This window comes from Monodon monoceros, unplaced genomic scaffold (genome assembly GCF_005190385.1).
Source record: "Monodon monoceros isolate NGI ecotype Baffin Bay Population unplaced genomic scaffold, NGI_Narwhal_1 Super_Scaffold_21, whole genome shotgun sequence".
Lineage (NCBI taxonomy): Eukaryota > Metazoa > Chordata > Mammalia > Artiodactyla > Monodontidae > Monodon > Monodon monoceros.
The window spans coordinates 163,998,273-164,012,129 of record NW_021703778.1 but is presented as its reverse complement, the minus strand read 5'-3'; positions in this window follow the sequence as shown (position 1 = coordinate 164,012,129).

Here is a 13,857-nt window from a genome sequence, read left to right as displayed (position 1 = left end):
CCTTGTCCAGGAAGATCCCACATGCCACAGAGCAACTAAGCCCATGCGCCATGACCACTGAGCCCGCGTGCTACAACTACTGAAGCCCGTGTGCCTGGAGCCTGTGCTCTGCAAAAAAGAGAAGCCACTGCAATGAGAAGGCCGTGCACCACAATGAAGAGTAGCCCCCGCTCACCGCAACTAGAGCAAGCCCACGCACAGCAATGAAGACCCAACACAGCCATAAATAAATTAATTTTTAAAAAAAGACAAGAAATAACGAACGTTGGTGAGGATGTGGAGAAAAGGGAACCCTCAAACACTGTTGATGGGAATAATTCGTGCAGCCATTGTGGAAAAGTGTGGAAATTCTTCAAAAATTCAGACTAGAACCATATGATTCAGCTCTCCCAATTCTGGGTATTTATCCAAATAGGAAAATTCTAATTTGAAGAGATATATGTACTCCTATGTTCATTGCAGCCTTATATCCAATAGCAAAGATATGGAAGCAACCTAGGTGCCCATTAAGGGATGAATGGATAAAGAAGACATGGTGTGTATACACAATAGAATACTACTCGGCCATAAAAATGAATGAAGTCTTGCCAGTTGCAGCAACGTGGATGGACCCTGAGGGTATTATGCTAAATGAAATAAGTCAGACAGAGAAAGACAAATACCATATGATTTCACTCATATGTGGACTATAAAAAGGCAACCAACCAACAAACAAGGTGAACAAACCAAATCAAATATAAACAGGTACAAAGATACAGAGACCAGAGGAGTGGTTACCAGAGGAGAAGGAGGGGAGGGTGAAATGGGAAAAGGGATTAGCTGTACGGTGTTGGATGGAAAATGAATTTTGGTAGCGAGCACGCTGTAAGGTATATAGAAGTAGAAACACAATGTTGTTCACATGAAACTTATATAATATTATAAATCAATGTCACTTTGGTAAGATAAATAAAGTGTCTCATCCTAAGGGGTGGCTTCTTGTTTACTTTGTACAACAGAGCACCATGGGACTCCTTCAATCAAAGCTAGTTTCAGATGCATGTAAAGATCACTTGGCAGAACTGGTAAAAAGGAGTTTCATAATTTTTCCCAGGGAGGGTGGTCTCACTGTGCAAGTGCTAGACACGAAGCCACGAGACTTTTAAAGCATCGCGGTAAGTGGTTATGTAGCGAGATTACAAACACTTGAAGGAGAGCTGTCCCAATGTTGTGCAAACGAGGACTCGTGGCTTGGGATTAATTTTCCAGTGACAGCATCTTTAATAGATTGAGAAAGTGGGAAAATGGGACATTACTGAATATTCAGGACCACCTGCATGGCATTGCACCTGCTCTTCAGGAAAAGGCTTTTGATAGAGGCTCCACTAACTCCACTTTGGGGATAAACAATGTTTGACATGTACGAAATGTAAATAGATATTTGCTGAGTGAATAAATAAACCCCACATTGATACATGCTCTATTAACCCCACTTTAGGGCCATGAGAGTTTATCCCACAGACCGGCAGGCACTCTGCCTAATTCTCTAGGATGGCAAGGAACAGACCAAGGCAACCCTAAAATAAGTTAGCGCCCTCCCATGCAGAAGAGATGGAGGTGGGTCATTCCAGCGGGGGACACAGGCCTCGCCCCACTGAGCATCAAAGGGAAAGACTAATGCTGGGGGAGGAAAGCCCTTCTCCAGAGGCCTGGGGCCCAGGTCTGGTGGCCTGTGGGCTGGATCTACCCAAGGCTGGGATGGCCAGGATGCGGTAGTTGTTCTAGATGCTGATGCTGTCCTAATGGAAGACTGTCCGGAGACTTCACTTGTCTTCAAAATTCAAAAGTTCTGGCCTTATTGGACGCCCCATCCCACAGGGCAGCATCTCAGATCTGACCCCTCCTTTGCACAGGACGGCGATTCTCTGAGTTGCCCAGTCCTCTCCAGCCTCTGTTGCCATTTATTATGGCATTTGGACTATAGTTTTTCTTGTATTAAGACACTTTCTCAGTACACGTGTCTATCAAAAGTGGGACAAAGAAAGATGCACTGGGAGAACCCTGTGTGTCAGTGAAATAGGAGAGAGGATTTATATTGTGAATTCGAGAAAGATTCCCAATTGTTTAAAATGCAAAGACCGGAACTTCCCTGGCCGCCCAGCGGTTAAGACTCCATGGCAACCTAAGTGTCCATCATCGGATGAATGGATAAAGAAGATGTGGCACATATATACAATGGAATATTACTCAGCCATAAAAAGAAATGAAATTGAGATATTTGTAGTGAGGTGGATGGACCTAGAGTCTGTCATACAGAGTGAAGTAAGTCAGAAAGAGAAAGACAAATACCGTATGCTAACACATATATATGGAATTTAAGAAAAAAAAATGTCATGAAGAACCTAGGGGTAAGACGGGAATAAAGACACAGACCTACTAGAGAATGGACTTGAGGATATGGGGAGGGGGAAGGGTAAGCAGGGACAAAGTGAGAGAGTGGCATGGACATATATACACTACCAAACGTAAACTAGATAGCTAGTGGGAAGCAGCTGCATAGCGCAGGGAGATCAGCTCGGTGCTTTGTGACCACCTAGAGGGGTGGGATAGGGAGGGTGGGAGGGAGGGAGACGCAAGAGGGAAGAGATATGGGAACATATGTATATGTATAACTGATTCACTTTGTTATAAAGCAGTGTTATAACACACCATTGTAAAGCAATTATACTCCCATAAAGATGTTAAAAAAAAAGAAGATACAAATGATGGTAACAGAAATAAAATTTTAAATGATTATACACCAAAAAACCCCTCAAATAATCTACAAACAATTAAAATGATTATGTAAATTGATCAGGGTTGCTGGATTATGAGGGCAATACATGGAAGTAAATTGTATTTATGTATTCTAGCAACAACCAATTGAAAAATAAAATTTGAAAAACAATACTATTTATAAGAATATGATAAAATTAAATCTCTAGAAATAAATCTAATAAAATATGTGAAAGACACTGAAAACTACAAAGCATTAATGAGATGGGTTAAAGAAGACCTAAGTAAATAAAGAAAAATATCATGTCAAAAAAAAAATAGACTCCATGCTTCCACTGCAGGGGGCGCAGGTTTGGTCCCTGGTCAGGGGAGCTAAGATTCCGCATGACGCATGGTGTGGCCAAAAAAATAATAATAAAAATAAAATAAGATGCAAAGACCTGGGAGGGTCCATGATCCGTCTTGCCTACTGCAGGCCTCCCCTTCCCCCTCAGCCCCACAGTCCCCCTTGTCTACTGAGGGAGATCTGGGCAGAGTGAGTGGTCCCTCCTCCCAAGCAAGAGGAGACCAGACCCGGCCCACATTTCAGTTCCCAGTCCCATGGGAGAAGAGAGATGGGAACTCCTAAAAGAGAATGAATCAAATGGGCAAAGACCTGAAGATGTCAAATGGCTGGTACCCAAGCCCAGCCTGTTTGAGCCCCCATTCTTGCTACAAATACATCCCAATTGCTGCCAAGGACCCAGACCTGCGCCCTCCAGGGAGTGTTAGCCACCCACCCACACCCTACGATGCTTTTGCAATTTCAGAGTCTCGAATGGATCTCCCCAGGCTCTGAAATGAACACTAATGTCTGATTACATATTACCTTTAAAAAAGGTAGTAGGATCGTAACACGTACTTAAACCCCTCCAGTTGTTTCCTATGTAACTCAGAGCAAGAGTCAAAGTCCTTTCAAATGCCCAAAAGGCCCTGTGCCACCTCCACACATATATACACGCAGTCTCCCTCACCCCACACTCCCTCCGCGACTCTGACCTCATCTCAGCCCTCACTCACTCCTCTCATCATACGTGCGTCCCTACTGTTCTTCAAACACCTCCTACCTCAGGACCTTTGCACTTACTGTCCTCGCTATGAGGGAGTTGAGAGCACATTTTTCTTTTTGTTCATGGCTCTTTCCCCAGATTCTGTAGCAATATCTGATACATACAAATGGTCTATAATTATTTGCTGAATGAATAAACGGATGAGTGAATGAATGAGTAGCACTACAAGCCGGCACCAAGGCGGATGTGGTAGGACTTTAAGTAGCTTAAGACATGAGACCATAAATAATAAGGCCTAGGAGCATCTCAGAACCCAAAAGCTGGATGCAGCCAGACCTCAGTGGGGTCTAGAATTGAGAACACAGGGAGGGCTCTCTCCGTCCTCACTCTGGCTTCTTTCTGTACATTTGCTCCATTTCTCCTTACCAGTGGATCAGCTTTCTCTCCTACTCAGCCCACATGGACATAGCAAAGAACAACTCTGTGAGCAGCTACCCCAGGACTCCCATGTCCTTTATTATAGACCCAGCTACTCAGTTAGTGTCTCTGTATCACTTTCTTTCCAAATTTCCAGGGAAAGATCCCCAGTTGGTCCAGCTTTGCCAAGTGACCAGCCCTGGTCTTATCAATGTGGTCTGGGAAGTGAGGTCATGTTCACGAGCATGGACTCTGGGAGCCCACCCTGTGAATGGGGAAGAAACAACATTTAATGGCATGGGTGAGAGTTGGGGAGATGTCCAAAAAAGAAGGTACTGGAAAACCTCTTCCATTGAGAGATCTCTCCTCACCCAATACAAAAGTTTGCTCCAGGAAAGGGAATTAGCCTTGCAGCTTTTTCAGTCTGAGATTCATGACAAGTTTGCTCCAGCCCTCAAAACAAATCTCCGTCTCAACCCAGTTGGGTGCTGCACGTGTGGTACCCAGCCCACCTGCAACTGTGCTTCGGTTTGAGGTGCCGCCACAAGAGGGCGCGCCAAGTCAGGAATCTAATTCTCCCAAAGACTGGTCCTCAGATCTCCACTGCAGTAGGCCCAACTAGGTTAGCTGTTGGTAGTCAGTCTGCAAGGCTGGCAGAGACTGTGAGAGGGTAGGACCCAGGATCTCAGAAATCTTGGCCTGCCACCCGGCGCTGCCACATCTTCTGAAGCATGACACATCCCAGGCAAATTCACTCACTTTATTATGACTTGGATGATTGGCTCAAACCCAATAGAATTTTCAGAAGAGCAGTGGGAGGAAGCCTCAGTTAGAGGTAGCCCTAAGGACTAAATGACAGGCAGGCAAAATGGGGGCAAAGCTCCATACCCAAAAACATCAACAGGGGTTAGTAGTAGGAAACTGGAGACCTTTAATTTTTTTTCCACTTTGCATACCATTACATTCTAAAAGTTCTAATGAACATGGGCTGCTTGTATAATTCACTTGTTACTGTACGCTTTGGGTTCTTTTCACATGGGGCTATTCTAAATAAAGCTGTTTTGGATATTGTGTACAAGTCTACAAGTGTGGACTTCATTTGTCTTCAATTTCTCTTGAGTAAATACCTGGGAGAGGAATTAAGGGATTGCATTGAATCTATAGGTCAATTTGTAGAGTATTGACAACTTAAAATTCAGTCTTCCAACCCATGAATATGGTTTATCTTTCCATTTTTTAGGTCCCCTTTCATTTCTCTCAGCAATATTTTCTAGTTTCAATGTACATGTCTTGCACATATTTTGTTAATATAGCCCTAACTGTTTTACAACTTTGACGCTATTGTATGTGTCATTTTGAAGATCCTTTGATGCTACTGAAGTGTCATTTTTACTTTTCTTTTTAGTATTTATAAATACAATTGATTTTTGCAATATTTTAAGTTCACTCGTTGGTTCTAGCATTTTTTGTGTGTGCGGATTTCTTAGGACTTGCTACGTAAACGATCATGTTCTGCATGAAAAAGGTTTACTTCTTCCTTTTCAATCTTCATGCCTTTCTCCCCACTCCCCCTTTTCTTCATTGCACTGGCTAGGACGTCCAAGGGCAATACTGAATAGAAGTGGTGAAAGCGGACATCCTTTCCTCCTCCCAATGAGAAGGGGAATGCACCCAGTACAGCAGCATTAAGAATGATATTTGTTGCTGATTTTTTCATAGAAAACGTTTGTAAGATTGCAAAAGTTTCTTTTTATTTCTAAATTGCTTAGAATTTTTAATCAAAGCACCTGTTGAGACGAGTATGATTATTTTTTTTCCTTTATTCTGTATATGTGGTAAATTCCTTGATTAATTTTCAAATGTTGAACTAACCTTATTTGCCAGGATAAACCTCACTAGACTGTCATGATACAGTCTCTCTTATATATTGGTAGATTTCATTTGCTAATATTTTGTTCAGGGTATTTTCATCTAATTTTTAAGAAAGATTGGTCTGTAGTTTTCTATTTCTGAAATGCTTTTATTAGATTTTGATATTGAGGCTATACGGATCTCAGGAAGTGAGTTAGAAATATTCTCTTTTCCATTTTCTGAAAGTGTTTGTGCAAAACTGGTAGCTTTTCTTCCTTTAAACATCTGATAGACTTCAGTGAAGCTATCTGGGCTGGGAGTTTTCTTTGTGGGAATCATTTCAGTTATGAATTAAATTAATTTAATGTACAGAGTTTTTCAGGTTTTCTATCTCTTCTTGGGTCCGTTTGTTAATTTCTCCGGGAATGTGTCTGTCTTATTTACATTGTCAAATTTATAGGCATAAAGTTGGTTTTAATATTTCCTTCTTATCCTTTTAATGTTGTGATAACTATTCTTTCATTCTTGATGATGGCAGTTTTTGTTTTCTCTCCTTTTTTTCTTGATCAAGGAAAACTCTAGATAGAGTTTTTAAAAATGTTTTACTAAAAAAAGTTGGGTTTGTGCATTTTTTTCCTACTGTTTGTTTTCTATTTCATCAGTTTCTGCTCTATTTCTTTCCTTCCACTTACTCTGGATTTAATTTGCTGTTACTGTAAATCTTTATTTTCTAATATGAACATTTAAAGCTGTACAAAAAATATTTCTATGTACGAATCGGTTGCATCTCACACATTTTAGTGTTTTATCTTCACTCAATTCAAAATATTTTCTCATTTTATTTGTGATTTTTTTAATCTGTTCCAGATTACTTAGAATTGTGTTGCTCTTTTCCCATATATTTGAGAAATTTCTAGATATCTTATTGTTATTGATTACTAATTTAACACCTTCATGGTCAGATAATGTGCTCTGAAGGTTTTCATATTTATTTTATTCATTTATTTATTTGGTTACACTGGGTCTTAGTTGCGGCAGGCGGGCTCCTTGGTTGCAGCACACGGGCTCCTTAGTTGTGGCATGTGAACTCTTAGTTGCAGCATGCATGTGGGATCTAGTTCCCTGACCAGGGATCGAAACTGGGCCCCCTGCATTGGGAGCTCAGAGTCTTAAACACTGCACCACCAGGGAAGTCCCAGTATGTTTTCAGTCTTTTGAAATTTATTAATATTTGCTTTATGGCCCAGTATATGGTCTATCTTGGTGAATATTCTGTATGCCTTTTTATATAGTCTGACAGTCTCTGTTTGATATATGATACTTAAAATATGATACTTAAATAGTCATCAGTATGGTTGGGTTTAAGACTACCGCCTTGATTTAGTTTTCCATTTGTCCCATATATTCTTTTTTCCTTCACTCATCCTTCTCTGGCTTACTTTGGGTGAATTAAGTATTACTTAGTATGTCATTTAGTTATTCAATTAATTTTTAGCTAAGCCTCTGTATTGTGTCTAGGGTTTTTTCTAGAAACCAAAAATTTATTTTAGATATCTTTGTCCACAGCTCTTTGATGACTTTAAAACAGGGGTTGGTTAACAGTCCAAATCCAGCTCACAACCTGTTTTTGTACAGATCATGAGATAAAAATGGCTTTTATATTTTTAAAGGATTGTCTTAAAAAAGAAGAAGAATATGCAACAGAGGCCGTGTATAACCTAAAGTATATTCTCTCTGGCCCATTAAAGAATATTTGTGAACACCTACTTAAATATATATATATATATATAGTTGTTGTTGTTGCTGTTTATCCATTGACTTCTTGTTTTTCAGCACTAGCAAAGGCTTTTCACATCCTACATCTTAGCCAGAAACAGAACTCCTTCTATTGTGGTTTTAATTTATATTTCCTGGATTTGTGGTGATGCACGTCTTCTCACATATGAATTGCTTATTTGAATAGCCTCATTTTGTGGATTCTTTTGAAGCCTCTTGCATGTGTTTCTATTTGATTGTTTGCCTTTCTGTTGGTTTGTAGGTGTCATTTATCTATTCTGGATATCAGTTATTTGTTATATGTGTGGCAAATATTTTCTCCCACTGTGTGACTTGACTTCTTATTCTTCCAGTGGTGACTTTTGTTGAATAAAGACTTTTAATTTTAATGTATTCAAATTAATAACCTATCCTATATGGTTAAGTGCTTTTTGTGTTTGGTTTAAACTACAGTCTTTTTTTTTTAATCTTATTTATTTTTTTATACAGTAGGTCCTTATTAGTCATCCGTTTTATACACATCAGTGTATACATGTCAATCCCAATCCCCCAATTCATCACACCCCCCACCCCCACCCCCCTGTGTCTTTCCCCCCTTGGTGTCCATACGTTTGTCCTCTATATCTGTGTCTCCATTTCTGCCCTGCAAACCGGTTCATCTGTACCATTTTTCTAGGTTCCTCATATATGCATTAGTATACGATATTTGTTTTTCTCTTTCTGACTTACTTCACTCTGTATGACAGTCTCTAGATCCATCCACATCCCTACAAATGACTCAATTTCGTTCCTTTTTATGGCTGAGTAATATTCCATTGTATATATGTACCACATCTTCTTTATCCATTCATCTGTCGATGGGCATTTAGGTTGCTTCCATGTCCTGGCTATTGTAAATAGTGCTGCAATGAACAATGGGGTGCATGTGTCTTTTTGAATTATGGTTTTCTCAGGGTATATGCCCAGTAGTGGGATTGCTGCGTCATATGGTAGTTCTAGTTTTAGTTTTTTAAGGAACCTCCATACTGTTCTCCATAGTGGCTGTATCAATTTACATTCCCACCAACAGTGCAAGAGGGTTCCCTTTTCTCCACACCCTCTCCAGCATTTGTTTAAACTATAGTCTTATTAAACTATAGTCTTTATTTGCAAATCCCAGGAAATCAGAAAAGACCAGTTGGCACTACTCAAAGGAGACTAAGAGGGTGAGTTTTAGGTTATCCTTGAAAGCAGCTTTTGTAAACAGTAAGACTATTTGTGTCTTGGGTTTTTTAATTAATATTGAATTTATTAAAATAACAAAATTAAAAGCTAATATTCCTGTTTTTAGGTTAATTAAAACCTTAATATTCTATTTATGAATCTAAGAGGACCTTTACAACTTATTGATCAAATTCCCCTAAATATTTTATGTTGCCTATATATTAACATAACCAAGTTTCTTTCTAAGTTTGTGTATATTATGTAATCAATTTTCTTTTTAAACACTGCATTTGTCTCTAACAAGCAAAGCTATCCCATGAACTTTGGTGAATCTTATAAATTTAATAAAATAAATTTTTACAATTTTGAACTTTAAGTTTTCCTTATAAAATTGGTTTAAAATAGAATAATTTTCATCTTTATAATCACAAGATCAAATCTCTTGCTGAAGCACACCATTAAAATTGGGATCATGGGCTTCCCTGGTGGCGCAGTGGTTGAGAGTCCGCCTGCCGATGCAGGGGACACAGGTTCATGCCCGGGTCCGGGAAGATCCCACATGCCGTGGAGCGGCTGGGCCCGTGAGCCATGGCCACTGAGCCTGCGCGTCCGGAGCCTGTGCTCAGCAACAGGAGAGGCCACAACAGTGAAAGGCCCGCGTGCCTAAAAAAAAAAAAAAAAATTTGGGATCATAACTCTAAAATGGCACATATACCAAATTCTTATGCACAAGTTAAATGTTCAATATGCACTAATTATTCTTAAAATGAATGCCCAAAATATGAATAACATTGGTTGTATTTATTTTATTTTCTCTTTAAATAATTATAAACATTCCAGTTTTTTTAAGTTACTGCCTAAGATGTTAGTTTTTAACTGGGATGGTACTGCCGCCTAGAGGACATCTTGGAAAATTGATGCATGTTTTTAATAGTCACAGTGATGGAGGGATGTTCTAGTATTTAGCCTACCCGGACCAGGGATGCCTGACATCTGAAATACACAGGACAGAAATGCACAACTAAAAGTTATCCTATAAAAATTTCAAAGGTTCCTACACATAAGCAAAAAACTCATAAGTATCTAAGCCTAGAACTTCACCATGTTTTACATGCAAGTATTTTTTGCATAATTTTAATATAGATTGAATTTTCTAGGAATTGCAATTATCTTGCAAATCAGGGAGACATTGTACTTTGATTTGTTCTGGACTTTACCGAGAGTTATTAACCACTTCAAAAAGTTGTATCATAGTAGCAATGTCACTACTTGACATGGTACTTGAATCAGTCTGTATGTGCAGCTGTCACATGCATGGTGATTAGATATAGATCTATGAATGTATAGGTATATGTCTTAAGCCCTTGCTTCAAAGTATCAGCTATAAAAAAAGTGTTAATAATTTTTAGTTGAATAATTATATTAACCTAAATCTAAACTTAAATGGATGCAAACAGCTGATTCATTTTATCTTCTGGTATAATAGTGCTTGGTCACATACATATTGAAATATACACTTTTTAATTATAAATAGATTCCTTTTACTTCTCTTTCGTATTACTTTTTTGGCAATGTATTGTGTGTAGCTAGATGATGTTACCTATGCATTCCATTTCAGGACAGTAGAGATCATTACAAAGTATTTTTAAATGTTTACAAAAAATACATAGCACTGGTTTAACGCTTCTGATACTGCTATGCTATACACTGGAACTGAACAATTAAGTAAGTGGAGAGAGCAATGTTTTTCCCTATTGGAGTGGGAATTAAGATAAAGGAAGAGAGGTTAGAATGACGCATGAAGTGATGGATTAGACTTGGAGATATCAGTGTGAACTCATGTCTGGCTCAACATCAGTACGCATAGAAGTATTTACGGATATGTGTACATATATGGGTTAGTATACATACCTATATCTCTTTGACTTGCAGCTGAGAGGACGTAGAGGCAATGATACCCTAGCAGCAATGAGCACACCTAGCTTGCAGATGTTGCTGTCTAATACCATGCTCCAATAAAAGAAACCAGGGCTCCAATTCTAGGACTGGGCCAAGGACTATGCAAAATATTTCCTGGAGCATCTTATAGTGGCAGAAAGTAATGAAGTGCTACACACACAAACACACACACACACACACACACACACACAATGGTGAGGGTATGTCAGAGACACAGAAGTCAACTGAGAGACACCCAGTGGCCAAAGCTGGAAAAACTTGAGCAACCAGATAATTAAGGTAGTATTGGATTATGCACCCAAGTATAAAATAAATATTAATGAGTCCATACTGATATAAACAAATGATGAAATTAATAAGTAGGGGAGAAGAGACAAATCTCCTGGGCATAATTCCAAATAATTTATGAAAATACGCCATCCTCAAAGAGGTGAGGCATCAACTCCCATTCCTGAAATGTCGGCTGCAGTGATTTCCTTCCTTAGAGGATGGTATGGAAAGGAATGGGGGAAAGTAGCTTTATGGTGGAGACATCTGGCAAACACTACCTCAGCCAGGTGATGAAGCTCAACATTGTCAGTGGAAATAATCAAGAAGCAGAAAAGAGTTCTATTCAAGCCAAACGAAGGACTATAGTGCGGGAAATACAGATTCAAGAAGCACTTGAGTTGTGTTCTGCTGGACTACAAAATGGGGAAGGCCTATCTAGGTAAAAAGCACGACGTTACATAAGCTGTTTGTCGAGAATTAGGATTGGGATGGACCTAGAGTCTGTCATACAGAGTGAAGTAAGTCTGAAAGAGAAAAACAAATACCCTATGCTAACACATATATATGGAATCTAAAAAAAAAACAAAAACATGGTCATGAAGAACCTAGGGGCAGGACAGGAATAAAGACACAGACCTACTAGAGAATGGACTTGAGGACACGGGGAGGGGGAAGGGTAAGTTGGGACAAAGTGAGAGAGTGGCATGGACACATATACACTACCAAATGTAAACTAGATAGCTAGTGGGAAGCAGCCACATAGCACAGGGAGATCAGCTCGGTGCTTTGTGACCACCTAGAAGGGTGGGATAGGGAGGGTGGGAGGGAGGGAGATGCAAGAGGGAGGAGATATGGGAACATATGTATATGTATAGCTGATTCACTTTGTTATAAAGCAGAAACTAACACACCATTGTAAAGCAATTATACTCCAATAAAGATGTTAAAAAAAAAAAAAGAATTACGATTGAAACTGGCAAGAAGTAAGGGTGTTTCTTAAGCAAGAATTGGTTGGGGTCCAAAATGGTTGCATAGTTACCAGGAGAGACCTTGAGACCATAAGGTGGCAGCTGTTAGCTGTTAGCAGATACTGTTTTGAGAATGACTGGTGGTGTCCTTGTGTTGGATACACTTCAGAAAAGTCAAGTTCTCAGTGATGCAGGAATGTGTCTGAAACCACATCCACAATGGCCAGCCAGATCCATGTTGGATGCCTGAACCACAGTTCAACATCTTGTCAGAACAAAGACCGAACATGAAACATAACAGGGGTACATTGCTTCAAGGTTTCAAAAGAGACAGTCTAGCACATGCACATGACCTTGGTGTCTAGTGGGGGAATCTCATCTTCAAAGGAGTACTAGCACTGATGTCACAGGAAGGGGGTAGGCATCCATCCCTATCTTCAAGGTGGACATTCTAAACAATCGGGTATAACTGCATTCTTTTTGTTGTTGTGGTTAAGGCCGATGTACAATGGATATTTGACAGGCTGTCCTAGTTATCATCATACAGTTCAAGCCAAATCCCATATAAGCCAAAATGACTTCCCCATACCTCAATACGTGAAAATGTCTTCCATCAACATCAACAGTTGTAAGTCAAGTTGATAGCATGTACCTTTGATATGCTGTGATGAGAATGGCAATTTACCTCTGTGACCTTCCTCCCCAAAACTCATAACTCATCTAATCATGAGAGGGAAAATTCAGACAAATTCCAGTGAGGTAACATTCTCCAAGATACCTGACCAGTATTCCTCAAAATTTTTAAGGTCATCAAAACAAAGGAAAGCATGAGAAATTGTCACAGCCAAGAAGAACCTAAGTAGACATGATGACTAAATGTCATGTGTTATCCCAGATAGGATCCTGGAACAGAAGGACATTAGGTTAAAAATAAGGAAATCTGAATAAAGTATGACTTTGATAATAACATGCCAACATTGGTTCATTAATTGTAGCAAATGTACCCTATAGTATAAGATGTTAATAATAGGGGAACTTGGGTGCAGGGTATATTTGAACTCTCTGTACTATCTTTGCAATTTTTCCTTAAATCTAAAATCTTCTTTAAAAATAAAGTTTATTTAAAAATATGTAGTCCTTGTACAAAGACAACTACAAAACTTTACACAGGGGTATGGAAAAAGAATAAGTAGAAAGACTTATCATATACCTCGATAAAAAATCGCTTTTGCAAAAATGTTTCTCCCGGAATGTTTATTCAAAAATTTAGCTCAATTTCAATCAAAATAGCAAAAAAAGTTTTATTGAAATTAAAAAAATTTCATCTGAAGAACTAATAGGAAGGAAGAGCCAGAAGATTTTTTTAAACCTAAATGAAAATGAGCACAGATATTAAATCAAATATTAAATTTATAAACATTAAAACAGTGTGATCTTGTTGCCAGAAAAGATAGCTCATTGGAACAGAATAGAATATTCCAAAACAGGTATACTGGCATATATACAAGTATATGAATATTGAATATAAGGTTGGAATTTCAAATCAAAGAGGAAATAGAAGATGATTTGATGAATAGTGTTGGAATTTAATAAATGGTGTTTCTACCTGA